Below are 22877 nucleotides of genomic sequence, written 5' to 3' on the forward strand. Positions count from 1 at the left end.
GGGCAGTGAATAACGTATGGAAATTTATAAAAAGCATGGACAATCAAAAACCTGGAAAAATTTAGGATGGGTCTCACGAAATCAATATGGACACATTCTCATATACTCTGCAGCACAGACAACAAAGAGAGTGTCACTCACAGTACTGTCTATTGTGTAGCATCAAGATGTACAATGTCAGCATCGATTCCCCGTCAAAACACAATAACCTGGTACCCAAGAACCCTCAATGTCCCCAATGTAGGAGCTGAAGCACATTCTGCTGTAAGGCAGCCAGAATCACAACCGTAGGCAACAACTCATCTGTAACTAAGACACAATCATCAAACACTGAAAGGTTGTGACATAAGGCAAAAGAGTTACGTAAAGAATCAGAAGTCGTACCCAGAGGCCTGTCCAGCCAACTGTGCTGAATGAGGTGAACAACTTGATGCAAGACCGTATCAGCAGTGCCAACAGCTGCAATCCAGGAGCCTGTAATAGGACATCCTTTCACTGTACATTGCACCTCAACATGAAAGTGAAAACAAAGGAGTTCACCCTAGTAAAAAATAGGATCTAGACCCCGTAGAAGGCAAAACAGCGCATCGGTGTCAGTTTGTTGCACAGTAGGCCAAAAATGAATTTCATACTCTTAGTGACTCAGAAACGAGACCCACCACTGGAGGCAATGTGCTGCTTTGTTGGGCAACAAAGCAGAAGGGTTAAACAATCAAACCGAGGACTTGTTGTCAGTGAAGAGGAAGAACTTAGACCCATACAACACAATATGAAACTTTTTGAGTGCATAGAGTGCAAGTGCTTCCTTCTCAACTCAGGAGTTGCACTGCTGAGAGAAGTTGAATATTTATGGCAAATTAGCTATCGGACATTCGGAACCATCCTCACCTTGAAGTGTAAGAAGTCTGTGATGGAGGTGTCCATAGCCAAAATGTCATCATAGCACATATTGTGTTCTGCCACTGCACCTCAACTCCATGCCACGGTCTAGGTCACAAATGTCAGTTTGTTACCAATTATCATCACAATTCCTTTGTCAATTGTATGGTCCTTGGCACCATCATTCAGTTGGCTCTCGAAACAGAGATTCCAAATGTAATGTAGATTTCAAAAGCTTGAACACACGCTCCCACGTCGGTGTCCACTGATAATAAAGGTTCTTGTGAAGAGAGACAAGAATTCAGAACACACAGAGTCTAACTGCCAGTACGGAACATGTTCGGGAACAAGGCACACCTTATGTGAAATGGAAAAATCAAAGGTACTGAAAGCATCTAGACCAAACAAATGTGCAGTACCAGCATCCACTACCAAAAATCGAGGAACAAATCACAGACAATACATAGTGGGAGCCATAAATAGCCCAAAAGTGGAATGTACTGCTCATTTTAGGTTGCCAAATGTCAAGTAACTGGAGACACAATTAACGTCCACCTTCATCTCAACAGGAGGGGGCTAGGAATCATACACAGACACTAGATGCCCTTTTTTCCTTCACTTGTTGTCAAGTCAGCAAGTGCTTAAGGGAAATGGCCTTACCATGTTGCAAAAAAAAGTGTGAGATAGGAGAACGAGGTGCTGCCATTGCTGTGGTGGTTGTTTGGCATGTCACTGTGCAGTGTGGCATGGAGGCTGCATTTGTACAGCTGTCACATCATCCTCCCTGAGAACTGACCAGCACCCAACAACCAGGAACAGGAGCCACCACAGTGATGTCACACCGAGTCTCAATCTGATAACTAGCAGCACAAGATATGTAGGTTGGAACTTAAACAGTGGCAACACTGCTGTGGAATCACTATGCAATGGAATCTACTATTGTCACCGATAGCACACGTTGTTGACATACCTACCTTACCACCAACCAAACGGACTCGCCTGTACCACGTCACCGGCATGCGCACAATCAAGAGAAACACAGTCACTTCTGAGTGAGCAGTCTAATGTAATGGTGCCACTATGTTTTTGAAACAGGAACAATGGAGTTGGATCAAGATTGAATGTGCCAGAGGTTGTACAGTACGAAAGTGTCATCAAGGTCCTCAAGAGGCATGTGGGGAATCGGCATTTCCATACAGAACAGTGGCACATTGGGTAAAAGCCTTCAATGCAGGTCGGTAAACTGTGGCAGACATGCATCGGGCAGGTCGTCCTAGCATCTCTGAAGAAGAAGTGCATGCTGTTGCAATGTTAGTGGACAGTGATTGGTGCCATACGATTCATGAGCTCGCCCATGAAACTGGATTAGCACATACGACTGTGCTTTGCATCATGAAGGAACACCTTTGCATGTGAAAAATTGCAGCATGATGGGTCCAACATGAATTGATGGAAATGCAGAAATGGATGCATTAAGACACAGCTCAGATGCACTTGGAGCACTATGAGTGTGAAGGAGAGGCTTTTTTACACCATATCATAACACTGGATGAGACATGGGCCACATCGTATGAGCCAAAAATGAAACAACAATCCAGCGAATGGTATCATTATAGGTCACAGCGAAAGTTGAAAGTGCATCAGAGCCCAGTATGGTGAAAGTTATAGTGATTCTTGTGTACAACTGTGATGGTGTTAGCGTAATGCATTATGTTATTCCATGGCAGACCGTCAATGCACAGCATTACTGTTCGTTTTTGAAGCATCTCCTGTGACTAGCTTTGTGGAAGAAGCGGCGACACTTTCTGGGCAACCCACCCATCATTTTGCAAGACAATGTATGGGAACATACGGCAAAAGCTGTGGCTGCTCTGTTCAGTCGATGGGACTGGGAAGTACTGTACGACCCACCATACTTCCTGGACTTAAGTCCTTGTTGTTGTATCCACGGACCCAACCAACCAACTCGTGCACGCGCGTCCTGACCATGACATCACTGGCCACATTTCCTGTCTCAGCCGTCAACATCTCATGGCGTTACCGCCGGGGGAAGAGGTCGCGCCATGGCTGAGCTCGGGTCCACAGCGCCCTCTGCCTTTTGCATATAAGGAGGAGCACTGGCCCCGAGACGGACAGTATAGTGTCGATTGTCTATTGATAGCCTTTCGTGGAGTTTATAGCGGAGCCATTGCAGTGTGATATTTGCTATTGTATTCGACTAGGCTCAGTACACAGATTACTCTTGAATATTACTTGGACTTGTATTGCTGGTGCACATTGCGTCAGAAATAAAGATAAGTTATCTCTTCATTCTAGCTGGCGCAATTCTTGTCATTAATTATTTTTTGGCCACCAGACATAGCTACATCCTGGTCACTAGTCACACTTTATACAATTTGTGGTGGCTGCCCCAAAAGTACTGCTGAGAACCTTGGGTTTGGGAGCTGACACAAAACTTGTGACTTTGATTTGATTCCAAAGATGAAGGAACCACTTTGTGGCATTCACTTCAGAACTGTTCCAGAGTATGACAGGCAGTAGACCACACCATTCACACCATCAGCAGAACATGCTCTGCTAATGGTATACTATGCCTTCCACATCCCTGGCAACGGGTTCTACACAATGCTGGTGACTGTTTGAAGGACAGTAACAGGTGCTAACATGTAACTCTTTTGTATCGGTTGTGAATAAATAGTTGCCACCATTTAAGTTCCAACCCTTGTACCTTGAAAGATTGAACAATATTTAATACTTCACTCAAAGATGGGATTTCAGGTTGTAGTGCGCACTGACGCACCTCCTTTTCATGAGGCAACCAAATGATTGTGCCATTATCCATAGAACCGGAATAGGAATCGTGATGAGAATTGGTAACAAACTGACATTTGTGAATTAGACCGTGGTGTGGAGTTCTGCCACCTCAGCCCTGTAGGACTGGGGGGCAATGTCAGAACTCTACACGCAATGAAACATGTACATTTAATGGTGATAATTTGACAACTTAAACACTTCATCAAATCAAAGTGATGCAAATTCCTTGAGTGTGGCTAACTGTTAGGTGCATCCATTGGTGCTCTTCATTTTGAGAAATATGGGTGGTGCTCTTTCTTTGTCACACATTAAAAATTCCAATTTATCCAGAATTTTTTGTATTTTAAATCTTTCAGGACTGCTTAGTAGAAGAAATTCACATTTTTCACTGAAAAGAACATTGGAGGGTGTGATTTTCATTAAATTTAACAATGGCGAGTCCAGGTGAGAATACCAACAACAATGAAAAGGATACATTGCTACTCAATGTGTCATCTTTATGGTGAGTAACACTCTTATACCTTTCATTAAAATCAGCGTTTAAGTTGTAAAAGTGAATTACCATTTACTGTGGATGCTTTGTTGGCATACTACTATATACTGAGTCCAGCATGTATTGTACAATGTAGTGTTCTGTAATGTATATGACAGCCGGCAAGTTTTGTGTTGCAATCATTCTCTTAGAAAACTTTTGTCGTGGAGGAAATAATCTTCCTGCAGATGTTTCCTGACTCATTACATAGCCAATATATCTCTATTGTTGCCAATGTATAATACTGCTTGTAGTCCTGTCAAGTCGTAGTACAAGTTGATAGTGTGGCATCACAGTCCAGATGGGTGGAGGGGATAAACAAACAGTTGTAATGTTTGCATTTACAATGTTAAGACTTGGCCTACACATGAAAAAAGAAATGAGACATAATAATAAACCCAAGCCATGTTTCAGCAAACACTCTATTAACTTTTAGCAGCCACTGTAATGTGAATTTTTAGTTCAGTGACTACAGTAAGAAATTTCTGATAATGGTCATCAATAGGTATTTGCTTATAAGACTAATAGTGTGTGTTTCAAATCTTGAAATAGTCACAAACATAATGCAAGTAAATTGCTAGTAGGTGGAAAAAATGCGGAAAGAAAAATGAAATATTGCTGTCACTGTTGCAATACCAGCCATTGATATTCTAAGTAGGATTTCATGAATAACAATTCATGAAATCCTACTTAACATGCACAAAAAAGGAAAGGACAAATGGCTTTCACTGTAATTATAAAGCAAAATTTTCTCTCAACATCTTTTCCACATACTAGTAAATTACTTGCACTCTGGTGGTGACCATTTCAAGATTTAAAACATGCTCCATTGATTTTGTGAGCAAATACCCATTTATCACCATTACAAGAAATTCTTTGTTGTCATTGAACTTAAAATTCACATTACACGGCTGCCAAAAGTTAAGAGAGTGACTGCAGAAATACTGCTCACATTTATTATTACATATCATTTCTTTCCACATATATAGGCAAACACTAACATTGTAAATGAAAACATTACAACTATTTGTTTAAACCCCATGCCCCCATGGACTGTGATGCTACACTATCAACTTGTACTATGACTAAACAGGATTACAAGCAATATCACACATCACCAACAACAGAAATTTACTGGTTATTTAGTTGGTCAGGGAACATCTACAGAAAGATTGTTCATTCATGACAAAAGTTTTCTAAGAAAATAAATGCAACACAGAACTTGCCACCCATAATATCCTTTATAGAACAGTGCATTATACAATACATGTAGGACTCGGTATATAGTAGCATGGCAACAAACCAAGATCATCACACTCACATCATCACATCCATAGCAAATGGTAATTCAGTTTTACAAATGAAACACTCAATTTAATGAAAAGGATAAGAGTGCTACTCACCATAAAGATAACACATTGAGTAGCAATCTGTCCTTCTCATAACTGCTGATATCGCAACTTGGACTCTCCTTTTTTCAGTTTCATGAAATGTACATCCTCCAATGGCTGTTCTGTCGAAAATTGTGAAACTTTGTGCTAACTCCTGCATCTGTACATCATTCCTTTCCTGTTCCTTTCCCCAGTCCCAGCCTGCCTTCTTCTCCTTGTGTAGAAACAACTAAAAACCCCAAAACCTAAATTTTCAACATTTCCTTTTCCATTAATGTGTGTCAGATATACACCACTCATTCTGGATTCAAAATTTGTTGAACCCATCTTCTCCCTGAAGTGGTGTTAATACTAAATTTTGACAATATTTTGAATTAAATTATAGACTATACAACAAAAAGGGTATAATAAAAACTAGTTTGTGAAAAAACTGATTGCTTCTATGTCAAATGATTTGGTGTAACCTCATAATGACTCCACACTACCAATTTTTTCATGGAAACAAAGGATGCCCGCAGGCAAGATAAAATGCTGTATATGTCGAACTATTTTCAAGGCCACCCTCACAGTTCAGAAATCCCATGAAATCAACAAATTCAGAGAAGAATAAATCCTCAGTATAAATATGGTACAACACCTCTACCACATTACTTTCATTTTGTCAGTGCACAATAATGCTGTGCTATATATTAACTAGCTTAGTGCCAACTGCTTCACTCGTGTAGACTGTATGGCCTGCAGAGATCAAATTTTTATGTTGTTCACAAATTGCAACAGCTTTTACACTTTTCACACTAATTAAGGCCTCATAAGCGTGGCCTTTTCTGAATGTACTTCTGCCCAAAAAGCAATTCTGGTAGCTAGAGTCCAAAGTTTTCATTAACCATTACTTTGGCATTCTTCAGGAGATATTTCTATAGCAACTTTCATTCCCTAACAACTATTTCTTTATATCTAACCAAAAAGTGAAATACCAATTTTCGTAAATTTGGCTTTAATATTTTTTTTAATGTAATGAAATATTTTCTTAAAAATTGTTGCCCCCATTGTACTCTCTTAGACGCTGAATTTCCAGAAACACTGAAACCTATATTATTGTTATTATTATTATTATTATTAGTATTAGTATTATTATTATCTTTACTTTCTCAGATGTTATGTCTGGTTGAAAATGGAGTGACGCACACCTTGATCAAGCGTCACTTCCTTTTAACTGTACGGTATATGTTACTTTGCATTTAGGAACTTTCGGGTAATTGAACATGTATCAATAATTACGAATTTCAGTAGTTGTATATATATGTTTGGATGTAGCTGTATTGCATTGATGTACTGGTGGATATTGTGTGGTATGACTCCTGTAATTGATAGTATAATTGGTATGATGTCAACTTTATCCTGATGCCACATGTCTTTGACTTCCTCAGCTAGTTGGATGTATTTTTCAATTTTTTCTCCTGTTTTCTTTTGTATATTTGTTGTATTGGGTATGGATATTTCGATTAGTTGTGTTAATTTCTTCTTTTTATTGGTGAGTACGATGTCAGGTTTGTTATGTGGCGTTGTTTTATCTGTTATAATGGTTCTGTTCCAGTATAATTTGTAATCATCATTCTCCAGTACATTTTCTGGTGCATACCTGTATGTAGGAACGTGTTGTTTTATAAGTTTATGTTGTAAGGCAAGCTGTTGATGTATTATTTTTGTGACATTGTCATGTCTTCTGGGGTATTCTGTATTTGCTAGTATTGTACATCCGCTTGTGATGTGATCTACTGTTTCTATTTGTAGTTTACAAAGTCTGCATTTATCTGTTGTGGTATTGGGATCTTTAATAATATGCTTGCTGTAATACCTGGTGTTTATTGTTTGATCCTGTATTGCAATCATGAATCCTTCTGTCTCACTGTATATATTGCCTTTTCTTAGCCATGTGTTGGATGCGTCTTGATCGATGTGTGGCTGTGTTAGATGATATGGGTACTTGCCATGAAGTGTTTTCTTTTTCCAATTTACTTTCTTCGTATCTGTTGATGTTATGTGATCTAAAGGGTTGTAGAAGTAGTTATGAAATTGCAGTGGTGTAGCCGATGTATTTATATGAGTGATTGCCTAGTGTATTTTGCTAGTTTCTGCTCGTTCTAGAAAGAATTTTCTTAAATTGTCTACTTGTCCATAATGTAGGTTTATTATGTCGATAAATCCCCTTCCTCCTTCCTTTCTGCTTAATGTGAATCTTTCTGTTGCTGAACGTATGTGATGTATTCTATATTTGTGGCATTGTGATCGTGTAAGTGTATTGAGTGCTTCTAGGTCTGTGTTACTCCATTTCACTACTCCAAATAAGTAGGTCAATATTGGTATAGCATAAGTATTTATAGCTTTTGTCTTGTTTCTTGCTGTCAATTCTGTTTTCAGTATTTTTGTTAGTCTTTGTCTATATTTTTCTTTTAGTTCTTCTTTAATATTTGTATTATCTATTCCTATTTTTTGTCTGTATCCTAGATATTTATAGGCATCTGTTTTTTCCATCGCTTCTATGCAGTCACTGTGGTTATCCAATATGTAATCTTCTTGTTTAGTGTGTTTTCCCTTGACTATGCTATTTTTCTTATATTTGTCTGTTCCAAGAGCCATATTTATATCATTGGTGAATACTTCTGTTATCTTTAGTAATTGGCTGAGTTGTTGATTTGTTGCTGCCAGCAGTTTTAAATCATCCATGTATAGCAAATGTGTGATTTTGTGTTGGTATGTTCCAATAATATTGTATCCATAATTTGTATTATTTAGCATGTTGGATAGTGGATTCAGAGCAAGGCAGAACCAGAAAGGACTTAATGAGTCTCCTTGGTATATTCCACACTTAATCTGTATTGGCTGTGATGTGATATTATTTGAATTTGTTTGGATATTAAGTGTGGTTTTCCAATTTTTCATTACTATGTTTAGGAACTGTATCAATTAAGGATCTACTTTGAATATTTCCAATATTGGTAGTAACCATGAGTGGGGTACACTATCAAAAGCTTTGTAGTGTAGCGACCTTTGTTTAGTTTTAGCTTGATATGTCACCTCTGCATCTATTATCAGTTGCTCTTTACATCCTCGTGCTCCTTTGCAACAGCCTTTTTGTTATTCATTTATAATTTTGTTCTGTGTTGTATGTGTCATTAATTTCTGTTTAATGACTGAAGTTAATATTTTGTATATTGTTGGTAGGCATGTTATGGGGCGATATTTAGCTGGGTTCACTGTGTCTGCTTGATCTTTAGGTTTCAGATAAGTTATTCCTTGTGTAAGTGTATCAGGGAATGTGTATGGGTCTGCAATGTAACTGTTAAATAATTTAGTTAGATGTGAATGTGTTGAGGTGAAATTTTTTAGCCGGAAATTTGCTATTTTATCATTTGCAGGGGCTTTCCAATTGTGAGTAGAATGAATTGCTTGGGTGACTTCACGTTGCAAAATTATCACTTCAGGCATTTGTGGTATCATCTTGTATGTGTCTGTTTCTGCTTGTATCCACCGTGCATGCCTGTTATGTTGTACCGGGTTTGACCATATGTTGCTCCAGAAGTGTTCCATGTCTGTTATGTTTGGTGGATTGTTTATTTTAATGTGTGTGTTATCTACTGTCTGGTAAAATCTCTTTTGGTTTGTGTGAATGTTTGGTTTTGTTTCCTTCTATTTTCACTTTTTTTGTATCTTCTGAGTCGTTTGGTGAATGATTGTAATTTCTGCTTCTTTTCATCTAATTGCTCTGTCGCTTCTTGTGAGATTTTACCTCACCTTTTTCGTTTTTTTTCCGAGATTTCATTTCTTATAAATTGTGTTAGCTGTCCGATGTCTTTTCTCAGTTTTTATATTTTGATCTGTAGGCTGTGTTGCCATGCTGGTTTTGTGGGTTTCTTCTGTGTGTTGGTTGGTTCTGATCTCTGCCTAGTGTGTATATTTAGTGTAGTGAGTGCTCCTATATAAACCAGTAGTTGTAACTCTTCCATAGTTGTGTTTTCATATATTTTGTTGTGTATGATTGCGTTGATAGTTTTTATTGTTGTTTCGAATTGTGGGTTATTTGGTGGTCTATGCGAGAATGGTCTAATGTCTGTATTTGTGTCTTTGTACTCTATATATGTCAGCTGAAATTTTTCTTCTATATCTAACATCTGTGTCACTTCGTGTTCTATTTGTGCTTGTTCTGGTGGCTGTCTTAAGATTTCGTTTTCCTCTGATTGTTTAATTGATGCGTGTTGTTCTTTGTTTGTTTGCTCTGGGATGTTTGAGTCCATTACTTTATTTTCTTCTTCTTCTGATTGCACATTATTTTGTTCCAGTATTTGTTGTACTTGTTGTTTGATGTTTTCTAATTCTGACTGGGGTATCCCGTTATTTTTGATTATTACACGGATCTGATCAGCTAGTCGTTGTTCTGTTAAGAAATTTAATTCTGGGTATGTGGTAATAAATGGTGTGTATACTTGTGATCTGTATCCAGTTGTGTTGGTTCCTAGGTTTGTTGCTTGGTAATAACAGAACATGAGGTGTCGATTAACTTCATCTGACCATCTCATCCTCTGTCTTTGTTTTCCTTCTAGGGTGGTTGCAGGAAGCATATCCTGCAAAACACCTCTATTTGGATTTAAATCATTTTCCAGTTGGCTAGCAGTGTCATTACCATTGTGGGCAGGCATAGGGTTCAAGCGTCGTCCCCGACCATGACGGCGCTTGCCCGAGGCTTCTTTAGTTCTGTCCTGAACCAACTAATCACACTAAAAGGGGGGTTAGCCCTATTAGTGGTTTGTTCTTTTCGTCGCCTTTAACGACTGGTAGAACATACCGGAGGCCTATTCTTTTCCCGGGCCTCCACGGGGATTATTATTATTATTATTATTATTATTATTATTATTATTACTATTATTATTATTTCTAACTGAGAAGTCAAATACCAATTGTTATAGATAAAGCCTTAAAAATCCTTTAGCAGTTCTTTAGTAATTATTTAATTTTCAAAAACTTTTCACCCACTATCATACCCCCTTAGTTGTTGAATTTACAAAAATGCTGAAACACATATTTTTATTTCCTGAAAGAAACCAAATACTTTTCGCAGTTCTAGCTTCAAAATTACCTTCACAGCAACTTATTTTCAAAAAGCCTTTTATCCCCAGTTTCACCCCCTTAGGAGAGGAATTTCAAACAATCCTTTCTTAAATGATGCCTACAGTGTAAAATCCACACCCTCTCCAAACTTCAAGTTTCTGTCCTTAGCAGTTTGGGTAGGCAATGATAAATCAGTGAATCTGTCTGACCTTATTTGACTCACTTATGGGCTCAATTTCCAAAAACGTGAAACATGTATTTTTAATCTCTAACCAAAAAACCGAACACAAAATTTCAAAGATTTACCTTTAAAAATGCTATTGCAATGAAATAATTTCATAATCTTTTTTGCAGCACGTGCGATCTTTTTTGCGCACGTGCTATCGCTTTTGCGGCATGCGCGATCTTTTTTCGCCACTCGCTATCTCTGTTTTTGAGCTACGTGTGTTCTTTTTCCCCTGATCTGGACATACTTGCTTGGTCTGGTCAACTTTTTCCGTATTTTTCTTATTTAGTGGTCTTCCTTTGGTATTGAACATTACCAACACAATTTCTTTCCTTCTCGTCCTTCCCTCCGTGTTTGACTCCTTCTTATGATTACTATCTCAACTTTAGTTATTTAATTTCCCTACCCACCAGTTACCCACTATGTACCCTAATCCTATACCACATTATTTACATTCATTCCGGAAACATGCATTCACCGTAGCCAAACTGCAATCCCACATACTTTTCCTCCAGTCCTGCTTAACCTTTGGAATTACCCCTAAAGGGCTTACCTTAAAAGTTCCCATCTCCGGGTGCAATTCCTCCTTCCACCAGTCTCTCCTGGACTTCCAGAACCTTCAATCCTTAGCCCTTACCCAACTTGTCCTGAATCTCTACACTACTTCATGTAACCACCACTCCCAACAGCTCGTATCTCTCTTCAAAGTCCTCCACCTCTCAAACCCTTGCTTGGAGAACACACTGAGGAACATCATCCTAGAAGCCAGCTGCAAACTTGAGTTCCATGCCACACACCACCTGAAAAAACTATCCACAGTGCTAGTGCAACACCTAAGAAGTGGGGTCCCTCTCCCTATCCCTCACAAACACCAACCACAACAGAACCTTCAACAAACCCCCCTCATAGCCAACAAACCTAGCCTAGCCACCCTACTCAATCTCCCCATCCCAGCACATACCCCACACAGACCAAATCTCAACTATAACCACAGTCAAATGCCACATATCACCAGTCCCAATTCAGTCCTAAACCTCTCATCCAGATCCCTTTGTCCTCCAGAGACATCTGTTCTATCAAAAGGCTTAACCTTTAGCCCCACACCTAAATTCAACCACACTGCCCTGGTTAAAGATCTCCTCTCATTCACCCGGAACCTCAACTGGAAATATCACTTCACTACCCAAACACAGCCCCCAGGTACTAGACCCAGTGTTGAACCCTGTCTAGAACAGTTCCGACTGCCTTCTCAAACGGATCCTCCTCCCCTCCCCCAAAACCATCCCTTGCAGACATTTCAGGAATTCCTCACATCCAGTGTAGCCTCCCAGTCCTTCTTGAAGAACATCCCGACAACCCCAACATCACCACAGCTGAATCCCGTGCCATTAAGGAGCTGAAAATAGACCACTCTATTGTCATCCTCCCGGCGGATAAAGGCTCCACAACTGTCGTACTTGACCGTGTGAGTATGTGGCAGAAGGACTGTGTCAACTCTCTGACACCTCAACCTACAAAGCTGTTACCCAGGATCCCATTCCCTCCATCCAGACTGAGCTGCAAAAAATCCTAAAAATCCAAGGTCCCTCACAAGGCCTCACAACGGCTTCCATAGACTTACTCACTCCACCTGAGCCACGTACCCCTACCTTCTACCTATTACCCAAAATCCACAAAGAGAACCATCCTGGCCGTCCCATTGTAGCAGGCTTCAAATCCCCAACCGAACGTATCTCAGCTCTGGTAGACCAGCACTTACAACCTATCAGCCGCAGACTCCCATCCTACATCAAAGACACAAACCACTTCCTAGAACGCCTCAAATCCATTCCCACTCCTCTCCCACCTGAAACCTTTCTTGTCACCATAGATGCTACATCCCTTTACACAAACATCCCACATACCCATGGTCTCTCTGCCCTTGAGCACTACCTCTCCCAACGCCCACCCGAAGATCTTCCAAAAACCTCGTTCCTTATCACACTTACCAACTTCATCCTCACCCATAATTACTTCACTTTTGAAGGCCAGACCTACAAACGAATCAGGGGAATGGCCATGGAAACCAGGATGGCTCCCTCCTATGCCAACCTCTTCATGGGCCGCATGGAGGAGGCTTTCCTGAAGACCCAACAGCTACTTCCCCTGGCCTGGTATAGGTTTATAGATGACATCTTTGTGGTCTGGACTCATGGTGAAGAAACACTCCTTAATTTCCTCCATAACCTCAACTCCTTTTCGAATCTGAATTTCACCTGGTCCTTCTCCAAAACCCAAGCCACCTTCCTGGATGTTGACCTTCATCTTGTTGAAGCTCACATCCACACCTCTGTCCATATCAAACCCACAAACAAACAACAGTACCTTCACTTTGATAGCTGCCATCCTTTCCACATCAAACACTCCCTTCCCTACAGCCTAGGTATTCGTGGCAAACGTATCTGCTCCAGTGACGAATCCCTCAACAACTACACCAATAACCTGACCAGTGCTTTCCTCTCCCACAACTATCCTGCAGACCTTGTCCACAAACAGATTTCCTGAGCAATACATTCCTCCCCGTCCAACAACAATGTTCCTACCCCCAGACCACACAGAAGCATCCCCCTTGTCACCCAATATTATCCTGGCCTCAAAAACATCAACAAATTACTCCGCCAGGGATATGACTTTCTCAAGTCAACCCCTGAAATGAGATCATCCCTTGACAAAATTCTCCCCACACCACCCAGAGTTGCCTTTCGTCGCCCCCCTAACCTCCGTAACATCCTTGTTAAACCCTACAATATTCCCAGACTACCTTCTCTACCCAGCGGTTCCTACCCCTGTAACCGACCCCGCTGCAAAACCTGCCCCATGCATCCCCCCACAACCACCTACTCCAGCCCCGCTACTGGTAAAACATACACAATTCAAGGCAGGGCTACGTGTGAAACTACACATGTCATTTATCAACTGACATGCCTGCACTGCACAGCCTTTTACATCGGCATGACAACAACCAAACTGGCTGAGCGCATGAACGGACACAGACGAACTGTCCGCCTAGGAGATGCCCAATACCCAGTAGCAGAGCATGCCCTCCAGCATAATTCTAGGGACTAGGAACCTGCTACACCGTATGTGCCATTTAGCTTCTTCCACCCAACACCAGTCCCTCTGAACTGCGGAGATGGGAACTTGCACTCCAACACATCCTTTCATCCCGCCATCCCCCTGGACTGAACCTACGTTAAACAACCTCACTCCCATTCACTCTTCAGTCTTCTCCTCTTTCCCTTTCCTCTTTAGCCATTCACGCATCTTTTCATCCTACATAGTTGTGTTTATCTTTATACTATATACGTCTTTACTTCTGTATGCATCCTCTTTGGTTTGAAGCTGGCACAGTACTTACAGTAGAATATCTTTGGCTTCCCTCTGACAACCATGCCTCCATCCTTGCTACCCTCCCTGTTTACCTTTCCCTGTTGCTTCATAACCAGGGTTGTGAGTAACTGAATCCACTTTCCCTTCTTCCCTTTTTTCCCCTCTCTCCTCCCTGATGAAGGAACAAAGTTCCGAAAGCTAGGAATGTAAATTTTCAGTTCTGTTTTATGTGTATCTATCGGGTGTACTGAACTGAGGTAAGTACTGGCCAGCCCCTCTATCTCTTTGTTAGTATTTGTTTCACATCTTATATGAGATTTTCCATTAATCATTTATACATACAGATTGAGATAAAATGTACCAACTGCATTTATAAGCCATTCACATTCTAAATAGTAGAAAATGTGCCCCTTGGAACAATTCAAACAGATTCAGTTTGTACCAAATATTTAGAAAATAAACAATTTTCTCCATAACAGTGTAATAAAAATATGGCAGGACATACCACAGTCTTCATCAATGAAATTTTTCAATTTGCATAAAGAATTTCGACTGGCCACAGTATGGGAATCCATTCATTTTATTATTGGTTCAGTCTGAACAATACCACTCCTATAAAGATAAAGAAGATAAACAACAAAATGGTTGCATGCATATTGCAACAAGTATAAAATTAACTGTGTATAGATATCGATTACAAAACCAACAATTAATGCACCATTACATGAAAGTTATTTTTAAAATTCCTCATATTTTGCAAATCACTGAACTAGTTTAGCAGCGGTATTTTATCCAAACAAAGTTAACCGTATTTTCTGCTTGTTAAATGTCACAAGAACAGGGATGTTGCATTAATGAATAGTAATTTTACCAGTCAAAAGGTACTCCACTTTCATTATTTCACAAAACATATTTGCAAACATATCTGCAGGACCTCACACTATATGTGGGGCCTATAAAAGTGGCAAACAGTACTTATTTCTGCCATGAGATTTGTTGTGCAAACTGTTCTTATCACTGTAATTCTCTGAACATCAAAGCTTTAGACAATAATCATCATTATCTTCATCAAGAAAGCAACTGACTGTCAAAGAAGTAACAGGATTGCACAAATATAACAAGTTTAGTGGTGCCCACTAGGACCAGATATTACATTGGTGTCAGCAATGAAATGTAGCTTTCTGCATCTGTTTTCATCACAACATTTAACATGGGATGTGCTATTAGACATTGTCATGTTTGCCCAAGTATTTTTCCCAGAGTCAACAAAACCATCCCTCCTCATTCTATGAGGGTCACTCCAAAATAAATGTACACTATTTTTGTAAAAATAGTTTTCATTCTGCATGTGTGAAAGTTTTACAGTGTGTAGATACATCCTTCCCACTTGTTTTCAAAGTTAGTTCAACCTGTTCCCGTGAGTGGCGCCCTCACAGCACGTCTTCAAGGTGGCTGCTACACTTGACGTTTGTCAGAAGCAACATGCTGTCATAGAATTCTTGTGCTGTGAAAATGAGACAGTGGGAAACATCGACAAGAGGTTGAAAAAGGTGTATGGAGATTCTGCTGTTGATCACAGTTAGTCGGTGGGCAAGCAGGTTACGTGATGAAAGCGGGCACGGCAATATTGAGGATTGTCCTCGCAGCGGCAGGCCTCGTACTGCACACACTCCATGATCACAAAACTCGGACAGACAACACTGAAACACCTGCCTTACAGTCCTGACTTGGCTCCATGTGACTATCATCTCTTTGGGAAACTGAAAGACTCTCTTCATGGAACAAGGTTTGAAGATGTTGACTGCCTTGTGCATGCTGCCAAACAGTACCTCCAATAGGTTGGTCCATAATTTTACTGTGCGGGTATACAGGCACTGGTTCCAAAACAGCATAACGCAGTCAAGAGGGATGGAAATTATGTGGAGAAATGAAAATATTGTTCCTAAAGGATGTATCTACACACTGTAAAACTTTCAAACATGTAGAATAAAATATGGATTTAAAAAGAGAGAGAGAGAGAGGGGGGGGGGGGGGAGAGGAGGGGGGATCATTATCTGCAAACTGTTCCTCTACTCTACGCAGTATACAGTGCAGTAGATTGTGTTTATAACCATCCACAATTAGCATTTTGTAAGCACAATAAGGTAACCATACCCAAACCACAAGAAATACCTCCATAATGTAACACCACTGCCTTCGTACCTCACTGTCGGGACTACACAGGATGGCACCTAAAGTTCTCCGGAATTCACCAAATACCAAACCCAAACCTTTCCATCAAACTGCCACAGGGTATCGTTTGATTCATCATTCCAAATCACTTATTCCCAATCATCCAGTGTCCAGTGATTTTGGCCTTCACACCACCTCAGGTGTCGCTTAACACTGACCATAGAAATTTGATGCTTGTGAGGAGCTGTTCAACCATGGCACACCATTTCTTTTGAGCTCCATACAAACAGTCACTGTGATAGCTCCCCTGCTAACAATTTGAAATCCCCAAGTGATTCCCTTCACAGACTTCATGTAATTTTTTACAGTCTCCCTCCCGCAATGGTCAATTGTCCCTATCTATCTCAACATGAGGTCTACCTGGATCGGTTTACTGTGATTGTTCCTTTACATTTACATTTCAGAATCACATCACCAACAGCTGACTTGGGCAGAGCTTTAGAAGGGTTGAAATGTTGCTGATGGATTTGTTACTCAAGTGACAACCAATCAGTAGTGCATGTCAAAGTTGCGACTTTAAGCTCTCCTGACTGTTAATCCTTCTCTACTGACAACAAGATACTCCTTGCCTCCTTTTATACTCGTTGTTCCGCCTCTTGTGATATCTAGTGGTCAATTCCACGTTACATAGAAGTGTTCTGGTACTTCTGGCCAGATACTGTATGTCTAGCTTGTATCCACACAGTCGTTAAGTATCACTCAAAAGTTATCACTTACTGCAACTTCGTGCATTTGAGGTACAGAATAACACTTCTTTTGTAGTAACAATCAAAGACAGAACTACACTGTATCTTAACCTCATCACCCAGACACTAACAGCATTTCGATTCATTACTGATGCACGAAAAAATGTAATTCATTGCAAGATGGACTATTTAAGTACAGGAAAGGAGAGCATGACACTTTATGCAAAAATTCAGGCCATTTCTGTGATCTTAGCAAATTTAGTTGATTAACTTTCGAACTGTTCAGTTGTTGTACCTGAATTAGAAATTTCAACAACACAAAAGAAGGTTGAAAATTCCATATCAACAGAAGCGGATTCAAGAAATCCTTAAACATATTAAAACAAAGTATGTTCTGAATACTCAATAACAGCAGAAACACTGAAATTATCAAAATCAAATATTATAAAATTTTAACAGTTGTTCTCTGAGAAGATCTGGAAACTGGCAAACATGTAGAAAAATGGCAAATAGCTCTAATCCAAACCCTTCATTTAAAAAAAAAATAAATAAACAAGGTGTTGGTAACTACAGAGAAATATTGATTTCATCTATTCTATTATGAAACTGTAAATAAACTTTTGAAACAAAATTAAGAGAACATTTATCTAAACAATTCCCAGAATATAAGGGTGACTTCAGAAAGGGAAGATTAAATCAGAAATCTACTCTAGATATAAGATCAATAATTTCTCACAGCATTTTATGCACAAAACTATATACCTTAATTTGTTGACTTACAAAACATCTGACCCTGTAGACAGAGTAACACAGGAGAAAAAAATCACAGAATTTGAAGTGATAGCAAAATTAGTAAACATTATCTGTGAAACCAAAACTAATAATTAATCATTTTCAAAATTAAGGTATTTTCCAGATTTTTCAAGTCAAATCTTTCTCAAGTTTACTTTTTCAGTATATTTGGCTCCAGAGTGTCCTTTTTTTACAGAGGTATATATTGACATTTTTTAGAATATCTATAATTAATTATTTTTAGAAGTATAAATCAGAGAGGAATTGGGGACAGATCACATCAAAAATTAACAGATTAGAAATAAAACATTTTTAAAATATTAAATATTGTATTTTGATTTAAAGGCAACAGAAAATATCAAATAAAAATTACAAATTCTGTTTTTACAAATACAGATACATTATTAGTTACTGATTAAAACTGATTAAAGGGAACAAACTCTAAAAATACATCATAATAAAATGAATATAACGCTTCATTACATTTTGTATTTCTGCCAAAATCTCTGGTGCTTTGTTCAACATAATTGCTCCTTTCGTTTCTAATTCTTTGATTTCATCTTGCTTTCACTTGTTCGGTAATCATTCTTTCTTTTCTTATTCACATTTCTTCTAATTTTTTAGGTCCTCTTTGCACAAAGAATGCGCATGCGAAAAGAGGATATAAGACTTTTGTCAATATCACCATTTCCATAATAGTTTTCTTTATGAACCAAGAAGCAATGCTATACTTTCCCCTTTCAGGTGGTCTTATATGTAGCTCAGCAACTTACTTCTTCAAATGTGGAATATGTTGTTTAAGTGCTCTCTTCATGACTTACAACATTTCCAACCCATCTTATAGAACAAAATTTGAAAGGGAGCTTGGAAAACCATGTAATATTTGAGGAGGTTGTCCTCCTTGAAGGAAAATACTTCATAAAGTACAGAACCAGCCTAAGATATTCAAGAACATTCCAGCCACTTTCATTATGAGCAGTTTTCAAAGCTTCATTCACTACATGGGGTGATCAATTGCAACACTGAAACATTTGTGTTCGATTATCTTCTTCATTTAACAGAAATGCTTGAAAATCATGCAACATATTTAAGTTCACATCTGGTCCATCCACAGAAATTTGGATTATATTCTTAGGTGATAAATTCAAACCATTCAGATCCTCCAGGAAACCTGACTGTAAATCAGAAGATGTGGCAAAATTTAAAAACACAGATGTTACATATCTTGTGGATATAGACCAATATTGTTCATCCCTGAAACAAACCACCAAATCCGTCTGTGCCTTTTGCACAACTTCGCTTAAACTCTCGTCATTTGACACACAAAAGAATCAAACTACCCTGACTTTGTTAGGTAGGAGTTTCAGGAAATGAGGGCCAAGTACACAAGTAATTATGTGTGACAACCTACAGTTGCGTAACTGTAATTTTTTTGTAATCATGCTGCCAGAAAACATAATTTGGAATATGTCTGTTGTATTTCCAGAACTTCTCACTGAAGAATGAGACATGACTTTATTCATAGGCCATATAATCTCAGATTTTACTATCTCATCAATAACTAAAAAATGTTTCAATGAGTTTGTTTTGGAATCCTCTTCAACTGACGTTCTAGATATTGTAGTAAGAGCAAGTGATTGTAATTTGTCACTACCATTTAAATTCCTTTCAGAAGAAACTTGTGACTGAGCTGGCACTGTTTGTACTATACCTCAAGACAACCCGTTTTGTTGCCTTGAAAATGAATCAACCAATGTTGAATGTCTCTTTCCTCTTGCATGTGTTTTTACATTTGAAATGCCACTGGTACTAATGTCTAAGTCACATTTGCACAAAATGGTCGACAGATGCCAAGTTATAATCTGCAAGTAGTACTAATATGGTGTGGGAAACATTTTAGTTAGCAAGAAAACGATTTTACTCTTATTGCCCTTAACATCTTTAAAACGAGATTACAATTACAACAGTTTTATATTAGTAATTAAAAATTTCTAAGGAAGTGTCTTTCCAAAAAAAATGCAGAATACAGATATTTAAACAGAAGTGGGAATGGACAGAATTACAGAAACAGCTGATAATCCTCCAGCACCACATGGGATGGCAGCACTGTCATGGGTGGAAATACAATTTATATGTCATTTCCACTAGGTGTATATGTGGTGTCACGTATAGCTCAATGAAGTCACACCTTCACATTTCTCAATTTCCTCTCGTGGTTGCAAACTGCAGTAGCAGACGTTTTGCTAACATGGCTTACACAGATGGACTCTTAAGTTTCCTACACATAATGAAGACCTAAGAGATCTGGAGAATCTGTATATGTTGTTGTTGTTGTTGTTGTTGTTGTTGTTTTGTGGTCTTCAGTCCAGAGACTGCAGCTTTCCATGCTACTCTATCCTATGCAAGCTGCTTCATCTCTAAGTATCTAATGCAACCTACATCCTTCTGAATCTGTTTAATGTATTAATCTTGTGGTCTCCCTCTACAATTTTTACCCTCCACATTGCACCCCAGTACTAAATTAAATTGGTGATTCCTTGATGGCTCAGAACATGCCCTACCAACTGATCCCTCCTTCTAGTCAACTTACACCACAAATTCCTCTTCTCCCCTTCTAACAGCCGTGTACCGCAAGTCTCTAGAGGAACGGAAGGTTCCAAATGATTGGAAAAGAGCACAGGTAGTCCCAGTCTTCAAGAAGGGTCGTCGAGCAGATGCGCAAAACTATAGACCTATATCTCTGGCGTCAATCTGTTGTAGAATTTTAGAACATGGTTTTTGCTCGAGTATCATGTCGTTTTTGCAAATTCAGAATCTACTATGTAGGAATCAACATGAATTCCGGAAACAGCGATCGTGTGAGACCCAACTCGCTTTATTTGTTCATGAGACCCAGAAAATATTAGATACAGGCTCCCAGGTACATGCTATTTTTCTTGACTTCCGGAAGGGGTTCGATACAGTTCCGCACTGTCGCCTGATAAACAAAGTAAGAGCCTACGGAATATCAGACCAGCTGTGTGGCTCGATTGAAGAGTTTTTAGCAAACAGAACACAGCATGTTGTTATTAACGGAGAGACGTCTACAGACGTTAAAGTAACCTCTGGCGTGCCACAGGGGAGTGTTATGGGACCATTGCTTTTCACAATATATATAAATGACCTAGTAGATAGTGTCAGAAGTTCCATGAGGCTTTTCGCGGATGATGCTGTAGTATACAGAGAAGTTGCAGCATTAGAAAATTGTAGCGAAATACAGGAAGATCTGCAGTGGATAGGCACTTGGTGCAGGGAGTGGCAACTGACCCTTAACATAGACAAATGTAATGTATTGCGAATACATAGAAAGAAGGATCCTTTATTGTATGATTATATGATAGCGGAACAAACACTGGTAGCAGTTACTTCTGTAAAATATCTGGGAGTATGCGTGCGGAACGATTTGAATTGGAATGATCATATAAAATTAATTGTTGGTAAGGCAGGTACCAGGTTGAGATTCATTGGGAGAGTCCTTAGAAAATGTAGTCCATCAACAAAGGAGATGGCTTACAAAACACTCGTTCGACCTATACTTGAGTATTGCTCATCAGTGTGGGATCTGTACCAGATCGGGTTGACGGAGGAGATAGAGAAGATCCAAAGAAGAGCGGCGCATTTCGTCACAGGGTTATTTGGTAAGCATGATAGCGTTACGGAGATGTTTAACAAACTCAAGTGGCAGACTCTGCAAGAGAGGCACTCTGCATCGCGGTGTAGCTTGCTCGCCAGGTTTCGAGAGGGTGCGTTTCTGGATGAGGTATCGAATATATTGCTTCCCCCTATTTATACCTCCCGAGGAGATCACGAATGTAAAATTAGAGAGATTAGAGCGCGCACAGAGGCTTTCAGACAGTCATTCTTCCCGCGAACCATATGCGACTGGAACAGGAAAGGGAGGTAATGACAGTGGCACGTAAAGTGCCCTCCGCCACACACTGTTGGGTGCCTTGCGGAGTATAAATGTAGATGTAGATGTAGATGTTCTATTCAAAGCCTCCTCATTAGTTACATGATCTACCCATCTAATCTTCAGTATTCTTCTGTAGCACCACATTTAGAAGCTTCTATTCTCTTTTTGTCTTAACTATTTATCATCCAGATTTCACTTGCATACATGGCTACCCTCCATGCACATACATTCAAAAAAGACTACCGGACACTTAAATCGATACTAGATGTTAAGAAATTTCTCTTCTTCAGAAACGTTTTGCTTGCCATTGCCTGTCTACATTTTATATCCTATCTACTTCGAGCATCGTCAGTTATTTTTCTCCCCAAATAGCAAACCTCATTTACTACTTTAAGCTAATCATTTCCCAATCTAATTCCCTCAGTATTACCTGATTTAATTCGTCTACATTCCATTATCGTCATTTTGCTTTTGTTGATGTTAATCTTTATATCCTCCTTTCAAGACAATGCCTGTTGCGTTCAACTGCTCTTCCAGGTCCTTTGCTGTCTCTGGGCAGAATAATAATGTCATCGGCTAACCTCAAAGTTTTTATTTCTTCTCCATGGATTTTAATTCCTACACCAAAATTTTCTTTTGTTTCCTTTACTGCTTGCTCAATATACAGATTGAATAACATTGGGGATAGGCTACAACCGTCTCTAGGGTAACTGGTAGGGTCAATATTGCCTCACGTGTTCCAACATTTCTACAGAATCCAAATTGATCTTCCCCAAGATCTGCTTCTACCAGTTTTTACATTCGTCTGTAAGGAATTCGTGTTATTATTTTGCAGCTGTGACTTATTAAACTGTTAGTTCAGTAATTTTCAGACCTGCAAACACCTGCTTTCTTTGGGATT

The 22877-nt window shown here is 39.3% G+C and overlaps 1 long non-coding RNA gene across 1 annotated transcript in view; it reads right to left on the reverse strand.

The window, feature by feature from the left end:
• Window positions 1–408: 408 nt before the first annotated feature.
• The window catches only part of LOC126427163 (uncharacterized), a 117200-nt gene continuing 94731 nt past the window's right edge, over window positions 409–22877 (reverse strand). Inside the window, exons 4-5 of the long non-coding RNA XR_007576544.1 lie at window positions 14820–14926; window positions 409–474 (exon numbers count right to left, since the gene is read on the reverse strand). This is a non-coding gene — a long non-coding RNA (uncharacterized LOC126427163). The remainder of the gene's footprint in view (window positions 475–14819; window positions 14927–22877) is intronic.

This window comes from Schistocerca serialis, chromosome 11 (genome assembly GCF_023864345.2).
Source record: "Schistocerca serialis cubense isolate TAMUIC-IGC-003099 chromosome 11, iqSchSeri2.2, whole genome shotgun sequence".
Lineage (NCBI taxonomy): Eukaryota > Metazoa > Arthropoda > Insecta > Orthoptera > Acrididae > Schistocerca > Schistocerca serialis.